Raw genomic sequence first — 10,014 nt, 5'->3', positions numbered from 1 at the left:
TCTCCCTTTTTGTAATAGAGTAATGTGGTCTGACATTAACAAGCTCTGGATGTGAATACATGGTTTTCCTATTAGGATTACACTCATGAGTGGGAAGCAAATGTTTCTTTCTAATAAGTATTTTCCTCTGTCCCCTGATACAATACTTGCTGATGATCATAAAAAATGGGAAAATGGACTCACGTGCTTTTGTCTTGCTGACACCAGCTACAAAAGAAAGCCAGTTACCACTTTTCCAACCAGCAACTTATACATAAACTTGTGTTAGAACTACTGTGTTTCAGTGACTATGGTAAATGGCAACGGATCAGGAAATGAGAGAGTACTACATTAGGGGACTATTTCTGGTAGTGCAAAGGAGAAATGTTGTTTTCTTATTGGAGACTTCTGGACAACACTGTACTGACAGAGTGCTGTTCTGCCTTTCCCTTGATTCTGGTCCTGGTACAAAGCCTGCCCCAAGATCTCTCTGTGGCTTTCCAGCTGAGCTTCTAGGATCCACAATTACTATTTTGGGAATGGCAACAGAAAACAGATTTTTTTATTATTATTATTTTTTACTTTGTTGTACACAAAATGGGAAGGGCCAGGGACGATAGTGGTGCCAGTAACAGCAGGGCTCAAGGAAGGGAAGACTGCCCCTGGCACCACAGGTGGCACCTCGAGAACCTCGCCAGTCACCTGGCACTGCACGTGTAGCGCTGGGTGCATCCCAGATGCACGAACCCCGTGTTTCTGACGCCGCTACTGTTCTTTCCTTTCTGGCTTCTGCTGTGGCAAGGATGCTTGGCCAGCTCAGCACAGGGAGACGGGACATGAGCCCCATGGCTCAGGCTCTCTGATGATAGCACTAGCATAGGGTTTCCTTTGGGGTGAAGCCAAAGGTGCCACTCTGCTGTGTCTGCACCTGCTCAGTATCTATTGCATATATTGTGCACATCCTTCCACAATTACACTTGACTGCTGTGATGTCACGTTTGCTACAAAGCAATGCTAACTTTGTGCAGTCATCTGCTACTTGGCTTTAGATGCTGGCATACTCATTCAAGCATCAGAGAGTGTGGATGTGGCTGGAGAAAAAATAACAACCACCCCTCTCTTTCTGTAGGAGGGAGGAAGTCCCAACGATTCTCCACAGAGACCACAGCTCCTCTTGGTGACCCCTCCATACCTACAGTCCTCAATGATTCTCAGGTGCCTGATGCCTTAACAGAATACAAAGCCCATGAAGAGCAATGACGGACGGTCTTAACTTGCAAAATTTACAACCTAATTCTTTTACATTAGGAATTACATGTATTAATAGTGCAACTGGGAAGAAATACCCTCTTCCAAATGAAAATGCTGCCAGTGAGTTTTTTAAAGCATAGTGATATTTTTCATTTAATCCAGAAGTAAATTTGTAACACTTCCATTGGTTCACCCTGACAGGCTTTGGAATGCTCACTTCCCCAAATATTCTGTTCTCCCATTTTTCTCAGGCTCCCAAGACAGAATTCTGAGACCGTTTTGATCTGCACACACAGATATACAGACAGATCACTTCTGCCACCCTAATGATGGACAAAAACTTGTGTCTGTTCTTTTAATCATGTTTATAATGCAAGTGTTCCATTATAAAATAGTAATTACAATACAAAATTTAGATCGTCATAAACAACTATCGCTTCTCTACATCTAGCATTTTTGTTTTTGCTGAGGAATCCCTCAGTTTCACTAACAATTCTATTTCAGTGGATTTCAGCAGAACTACTTATGTAAGCTTTAAAATTAACAGCATAAAAACTGAGACTTATGTGAACAGAATTTAGTTTTATACTCATCATGTCATTTTAGTGCCTAACAGCATGAGTATTTCAGAAAGTGTGAAGTCACAGGCTTTTATAGTATCTGTACAGTTTGATTAGAAAAGCAAGAACTAACCGCATGAATATTATGGAGGTCTAGTGTTTTGGGTACAGCTTCCATTTGGAGTCAGAAAGTCCATCAATCCACCATCCAGAACAAAAATAATGCTTGTGCTTTTGTAGAAAAGTTGCAGCTATTGCAGAATGTAAGTTTTATGTAGCATGTTTGTAAGAAGAAAAAAAAAGCAAAAAAAAAAAGCCAGGGAACCAGTTTTTGCTAATCAGTATCCCATGACATGGTAGCAATACATCTGTCAAAAATTACTCAGAACCTAAATATGCAGAAGTTCTCACACACCTTTATTTATCTAGCTCTAATCTTTGCTCTTGAATGCATACTTACCAAGGAAAAGGGGGAAGAAAAGGCATTGCGTGCATTTAAGTGAAATGTGAGGGGCATAGATACAGGTTCACCTTTGAACCTGCATATCTCAGGTATTTCAGCCAAATGAATGCTGTCTCGGCTAGAGTTACAGAGCAGACATCACCACACTGAACAATCGGGGCTCCCTGGAAAGTCAATTTAAATATTTATTATTATTGTTATTATCGAGTTACAATTGCTTTAATGCCTTCTCTATGACTGTTCTCTCATCTTAGATAGAGATCTGTTCTCTCATCTTAGTAGAGATGATCTACTTCACACTTCCTTACTCTTATGCTACAAGAATTACATAAAGACTCTCACTTTAGGAACTCAAACTGCAGACTGGCCTATAACTATAGTTCAAGTCATGCCATGGGTTATTTAAGTATCTGACTAGCTATTTGGAATTTGTGTTCCAAATGTTTTGTAGTCTTTACTCGATAGGAGTTTGAAATGTATGAGAGAATATGCTGCTGAATTCCATGTACGATATCTGAAACCATTCACATTGCACTCTTAACTAGGTTAAATGAAACCTGATCTAGATTCCACTTGATCATAAGACTAGAATGCTGAAAATGCCATAATCTATTTATACATCAAATTGAAGACATTTTAAGTATCTTTAAATGTCATTGGATGACAGTATGTTAAGCAAATATCCATAATTTACAAAATGTTTCATGTTCATAGTCAGAAAGAAGACATACCAGCCTGACGTATTTATCGTAAAGCCAGGATTTATTTCTTGACTTTTAAACTAAACACTGAAACCAGGTCTGCTCTATGCATAACAAACAAAATCAGTCATGAAAACTTGAGAAGAAATTTTGCTACCATTATCAGTTCATATAACAAAGAAAAAAAGGTAAATGATTACACTCTCAGCTGGTCATAAGAATACCTCCCTAGACTTTGAAAGTTACAACTGGATACTTAGGGTGATGGGGATATTCTACTCATCTCAACATGCTGAGTGGGTGTAATACCATAATTTCCTTTGAATAAAATTGTGGAAGTGTGAGCAATTTTGGCTTAATTCTGGACTTTGAGCATGTTGTATATGACAGAGATGTGCTGAAATATTTTTTTTTTCTTGTCCAGTTGTTATCACATATTTATAGTTGCTCCTTACCAAAGATCCTGAAGGATAAAATTTTGTCTTAGATTTCAGTGAACCCAAGAATACAGCTGTATTGCTGTAATGCTTTACAGGAATTACAGATGTTGCCTTCCCTGAAAGTGTTGTTCCTGAAGCAATAATTCATTGTTGGAGCCAGCACATGGGAGCTGGCTCATAATCACATCAAAATAAGTTCATTACTTTTTAGCATCAAGAACATACTGCAATTCCAAGCTGGATTTACTGATCAGATTTGACTTATACTTCTCTTCTACCTCAAAACCACAAATGATTCAAAACACAGCTAAGAGCAAGGTTGAGAACAGCTATGGAAATATGAATAGCCAAATCAAACAGATAAAAACCATGCAGGGGCTTATACAGCCCAGAAGTAATTGAAAATAACTAGCCTACTAACAGACAACCTCAGACTCCCCTGATGAAACAGAGCTCTTCAGGCAACAGTTCCATACTATGCTGTAATTTGCCTAAATTATTTACATAACGCTTTAGGTGTGCACAATGCTCTTTGACACAGTAGGCTGAACAGAGGAAAAGTCCTGCCCCAGACCACTCCCAGTCAAACAGCACAATCACGTGCAGCACAAAATAGTACAGAAAAAGTAAATGTATCCCTCCTGAAGAAGAGAATGTCACACTAAAGACCTGTCCATTAATTTGTGCAAATGTTCATGTTAGATTTTGACATATCTTATTTAAGTAAAACACAGATGTCATTGACATTTAATGGGCTTTGTGATTGACTTGAAAGGGGTCAGGATCAGGCTAACAGTAACTGGTGAGATTTCATATAATTTATTCATTTCCAATTGAACTTGAAATGTGTTTCCATGTGTGTAAAGGTTTCCACCTGTTCTCAGTTCTTTGTCATAGTCTTTTTGTTGTTGTTGTTGTTTAGTTGTTGTTTTTAGTGCCCATTATTCTCTATATAGAAAACAGTGAACACTGCAAAGACAAAAAAGAACAATTTTGTTAGGGTGAGAGAAAAAGGAAATTTCCATGATTTTTGTCACATGAGACTTTAAGAAGAGCCTGAAGCTAATACTGTTCACTGGTTCTCCTGATAGTGGCCTTTATAAACGCAAAAATCTATTTAGACATTCAACTAACTCATTTGCCCTTTTCTATGCCCTTCTTCCCTCCAGCAGTCTGTAAACTGGAATTTGTCTCCTACGTCTTCCAGTCAATGTCTTGCAGCTTGAAATCCATATTACCATCACATCTCGGTGCAGTTTGAGATTGTTTGTGGTAATTTAGACAAGTTTTAAAAACAAGAATTTGGATGTACGTCTTACTGTCTAACACCACTAGCTTAATAAATTGTAAAATGTACAGTTTACAGTAAAAGAAAGAATTTTCTGATATGCCTGTTTATTTTTAAATTTGAGATGTTAACTTAGGATCTTCATAAAAGAATCACCTGAAAGGGAGTTCACTCCTAAAATACCATACTGCTAAACTTAATGTATGTAAAAGTTTAATTTTTAGTAATCCCTAAAATTCTGATCAAATTTGAACCTAATGATAAATGTATTTGCCACTTTTTCATTATTGTGCCAGTTTGTTACTATTTCTGAGACTATCACATAGATGATATGAGGCTTTTGGAGGGGAAAACAAAAAAGAGGCACAAATGGGGGAAAAATAACTTGTAAAAGGCCACACTGAAGATAAATACCAGCGTCGGTGTAAGACCGAGGTTAAAACAATGATCCCCTGAACTCTTCCTACTGACTACCACAAAAACAGTATTTTAGCCTGGACTCCTGATGTGTAAATGCCCTATTTGTTAGAGCACACTGCTTCCCCAGGCTAGTTTTTAATCTTCTACAGTAATCACCTAATGTTATTAAAGGCTAGGAAATTTGAACCCATGAACTCTTTATACCAATAAATGGTCTGACTCCCTTTGGTAATTCCTATGGCTTTCTTTTAAACGCATTGTATTTTTTATGTTATCATTAGGGATCTTCAAAATTCTAAATTTACATATACACTCGCTAATATGCTTACACATCTTTATACACACATGCATACATCTATAGACGTGAGAGTGTGTATGTGTGTGTAAACTCTGTAAGTTTGTAGGTTTTTTAATGTACAACTTACATAACTGCCTGGATGATATATAGACTTCAGCCATAATCAGTGGGATGGACTGCCTTTTGCCCATTTAAAATCATATAAACAAACATACAAACAGAACATTTTAGTACCATTTTCACTGAATCCATACATGTGGTCAGCGTCTGAATCCACAGCTTATGCTCAATAGAAGAACTTCTTTTGTGGTCTTCTGTCATCTGTGATAACGTTTCAGCGCGTTCAGCCTCCAAGCCAGAGAGATTCTGTGAAGGAAGCATGTCCTTTGCATGACTGGCACCGGATCCTTAAATGGCAAAACATGCAAGTTCACCTGCAGCCCCCAGATGGTAGAACCTCAAGTGTGGAAATTCACCAACTGCTCTCGTTGATGAAGCTCTGCCAAGGGATCCTCGTAGTGAGACGCACAGTGGCAGAAGGAGGTGCAAACCGTGGAAGAGTCGCACAATGCTGTGCGCAGCGCAGGAGCACTGCCACAGAGTCTGCCCTCACTGCGCCTGCTGAACCTGCCCATGCCAGACCTCGAGAAAACAAGGACATGCGCACACGCACACAGAAACCATTAGGACCCCATGCAGCTGATGCTCACAGGAAGTCAAATAGAAGTCATGTGGGAATTTCTTTTAACTAACTGTGGCAGATGTTATTATTGCAGGCAAAAAAGGAATATACACATGCTTGACACTTAATAAAAATAACAGGATATTTGTGCCCAACATACTACAATATTGTTCAGCAATAATTCAACCTTGCAAAAATATTATCAGTGTAAAGCTGCCAAGGCCATTGTGTGGATTATTTGTGTGTATCTTGGCCAACCTGGACATGGACTGCAGCAATTTTTATACTTGACTTTTCAGAAACCTTTCTGTTTTGTTAGCGAATCAGTTTATCCTGTTCATTCTTGTTCGTCATCCCTTGCCTATTTTACCTTTTATTAATTTCCAATTCTCTTTTGCTAGACCGCTGTAAATGTCAGCCAAATAGTCCATTCCTCATTACATTTTAGGTTCCATTAGAATGTTCATATATATGCAGTTCATGAGTGGAGTGTTGCTCCTGATATGACTGCTTCTACACGGGATTTATAATTTTATAATTGCAAGTGTTAATTTATTATGAACAGGACCGAATTAACAGATTTTAAAAAAAACATCTTTGATGGTTTAAATTTCAGATGCATCTAAATCAGAAGACCATTATATTTTACAAATACACATTTTCCTACACTAAAAAGTAATATAATAATTGCATAAAATGCAAAGAAAATAACTCTTAATTTTGGATTACTGCACTGTCAGGAAAAAAACTTCTGTTCTTACAGCGTAGCAGCCTACTGCTGAACAGCTTACTGGTAGTCATTCAATACTTAATGTTGAAAAAAGCGTTACCCTATCTGTCATGGGTCTATACACCTATGTGGTGGGAATGAACTTCATCCCACTAATTACATATCCTTCTTTTAATCATTTGAAAGATCACACGTAGGGGTAGACCTAGTAGAATAACTTCTGCCTCTGTTTTAAGGCACCCTTGCAGGTTTTTAAAATAACACTTCCTAAGAGAGGCTTCATCAGTTTCACTTGTTACTGCAGCAAAATAACCACACACAAATCCACTAGCTGGTCAATAAGAACCTTCACAACTACCTTATATCTTTGTATATTTAAGACGTACCACTTCAAAGTGAAGAAAATGTTAATGTTTGGGAGAGGTAAAGGTTGTGACACTTTTGTCCACAATAAACAGTCATCCAAAGACTTATTGACTAAAAAGTATTTGTTGGGTTGGCTCCCTATTATGTTCTGGCATCCTGCATCCTTCCACTGCTATGCATATTATTTATCTGTGTCGGGACAATGTTTTAAAATTTATTGCTATCCAAAAAATGATGCATTATATGCTGTCCTGAATATATTGTATTAATATGCCCAAATGCTTCTGATTTAAAAATTAAAAAACTTAAAAAATCTATATAGAAAAATTATCTCAAATCTTGACTGTTTCCTGTAGCTAGCCACTACTTGCCCTTAGAAAATCCTCCTCAAAGATTATCACCATTTATAGATGATCCATGTCCCATACAACCCCAGATGCTTTGCCTCGCTACAGCCTTCATGGTGACCTGAAAAAACAGAACAGAACTCCTGCTGACCCCATTGGTATCTGTGATATAAACGGTAGTACCATATAGTATACTGCACTATTATATACCATCAGCCACATGACTTTCTCTTACCTATTTAATCCACCATTGTTGTAAGTAATTCAAAAACTCCCAGACACATCCAAAAGCTGCCTGTTAAAATGAAACTTGTCAAATAAGCGTTACTCTCTCTTCTCTAATACAGAGTTCCTTTCTTTTATCAAATTATACTCAATTAACTTGCAGAATAAGGAGTAATAGTTTCGGGGCTAAAGGCAGGTTTAAGGTCTAACACCTTATATCCCATGCCAAAAATAGACATTCTCATGGACATAAGACATTTCTTAGACTGAAATACAAAGGTTTAACATTGCAATTCAGTATTGAGATGATATTACGCATTTTAAAAGATCTTGCACGCTCTGCATTACATTTCCTTTCCAACATTTGTATATCTGAAATCATACTGTGAAGAGAGTACAGGAAACAAAGGAACGTATGTCAGAGGGAATTTGTTTGGGAGGAAGTTTGGGGAATTGTCTTCTTTCCTCTTCAAAGTCAGGGCTGAATATAAAAGACGAATTCTAAGAATGCAGGTTCAATCGCAGGTCTAGAGGAAGTTAAACAGATGGCAGCAAGCAGAAAATAAAGAATGTGTTTTATCCTCCAGTGGATACCTGGTAGAAGCTATTCCAGAAAGAGCTGCCTGGTGGAACTCATACCAAGAGGGAAAACTCCTGTCTACCAGAAGGAGATCCAAGAATTAGAGATGGAGTTCAGATGGGAATTCAAAATCATTAAGGGGGAAAAAGGAAAAAGGATGCTGCACTCTCAGCTCATCACCTCCTAACATATGCAGAACAAAGAAACTCTAGAAGGCAGACTTTGAAGGATATGAGGACAGGAAATAATGAGGGATGAGTTAGTGCAAAGAGAAACGGAACTGAGAATAAGGTTCATAGTAGCGTAAAGAGGATAGGCAGAAGACAAAGTGCTAAGTAGTGAAGAAAAAGTCTCAGCACGCTGTATACGCCCAGACGGGGAGAGCAAGGATTTTACGTATGTAAGAACTGATGAGGCTCCGCAGAACAGGCGGCTTTGCAGGGCGGGGTATACCCCGAGGCCTGGGATCTGAAAGAGACTGCCCAGTGCGTGTGGTGAACAGGCAAAGGGACGGTCCTCTGCCAGAGGAGACAGAAGATTTGGGGTTTAATATCTGCAAGGATGTAGGCCGTGAAATGTTGGCTTGAGGCTAATGGCAAAAAACCCGCTGGTTATTTTGTACATGTGGTCGCGGACACTGCCGGTTCCACAGCTGCCGAAAATGATGGCAGTGCTCAAGGAGACGGGGACTTGGGTGACTGTCAGCAGAGTGCTTTCGTCCCTGAGAAGGCATGAGGAGGTGTGACAGGACAACGGGGGTCACAGAATGTCCGGGGACGGGGGCTACGAGGGTGTGAGGCGTCGGGCTGCCAGAGCACGCTGACACCGCGGGCGGACATCATCCGACCAACTCCGCCGCCGCCCTGCAGCCGGGGCTGGCACAGCCGGTGACAACGACGGGCCCAACGCAGCGCCGGGCACGGGCGGCCCCGGCCCCGCCGCGCCCCCCGCAGCGCGCCCCCTGCCGGCGGGGCGGGGGCGGGGCGGGGCGGGGGCGGGGGCGGGGGGGGGGGGGGGGGCGCGTTCCGCAGGGCCAGGCCGCGCAGCCTCGCCCCGCCCCGCGACGACCGCCCGGCGGGCCGGCGTGCGGCGGGGCGTGACGTCACCGCGCCGCGGCGTCGGGGGGCGGGGCGGCGCCGTTCCCGGCATGCCGCGCGGCAGGACTTGAGCCCCATCTTGGGCGAGGGAGCCGCAGTCGGAGCCCGCGCGCCCGGGGCCGGCGCAGCGCAGCGCAGGGTAGGGGCCCGCCCGGCCGCCCGCCCTCCCGCCCAGGGGCCGCTGCCCGCCTCCGCCGCGCCGGCCGCGCCTCCTCCGCCCGCGGGGCTCGCCCGCGGCCGGTTCCGAGCAGGATGCGCCTGGCGCTGGTCTCCAGGTAGAGCGCGGAGCAGGGCGGGGGGACGCGGGGCCGCCTGGGCCTCGCCCGGCCGCCGCGGGGCCCTCGGGCGGGGCGGGCCGCGGGGCGCTTCTGCGGCCGCCCCCTGCCCGCGCCCGGGCCGCGCCCTGCGCCCCCCACCCGCCGGGCCGGGCCGTCCGGCAGGAAGCTCGGAGCGGGGACGCGGCGGGGAGGAGGAGGAGGAGGAGGCGGAGGCCCCGCGGCCGGCGGCGGGAGGAGGGCTGCGGCCGGGGAGGAAGAGGAGGAGCGGCGCCGCCGCCCCCCGCGCGGCCCCCGAGCGGGAGCGCCGCG

The sequence above is a fragment of the Cygnus olor genome, chromosome 9, assembly GCF_009769625.2.
Source record: "Cygnus olor isolate bCygOlo1 chromosome 9, bCygOlo1.pri.v2, whole genome shotgun sequence".
In the NCBI taxonomy this organism is placed as follows: Eukaryota; Metazoa; Chordata; class Aves; order Anseriformes; family Anatidae; genus Cygnus; species Cygnus olor.
This window is presented reverse-complemented; position numbering follows the sequence as displayed.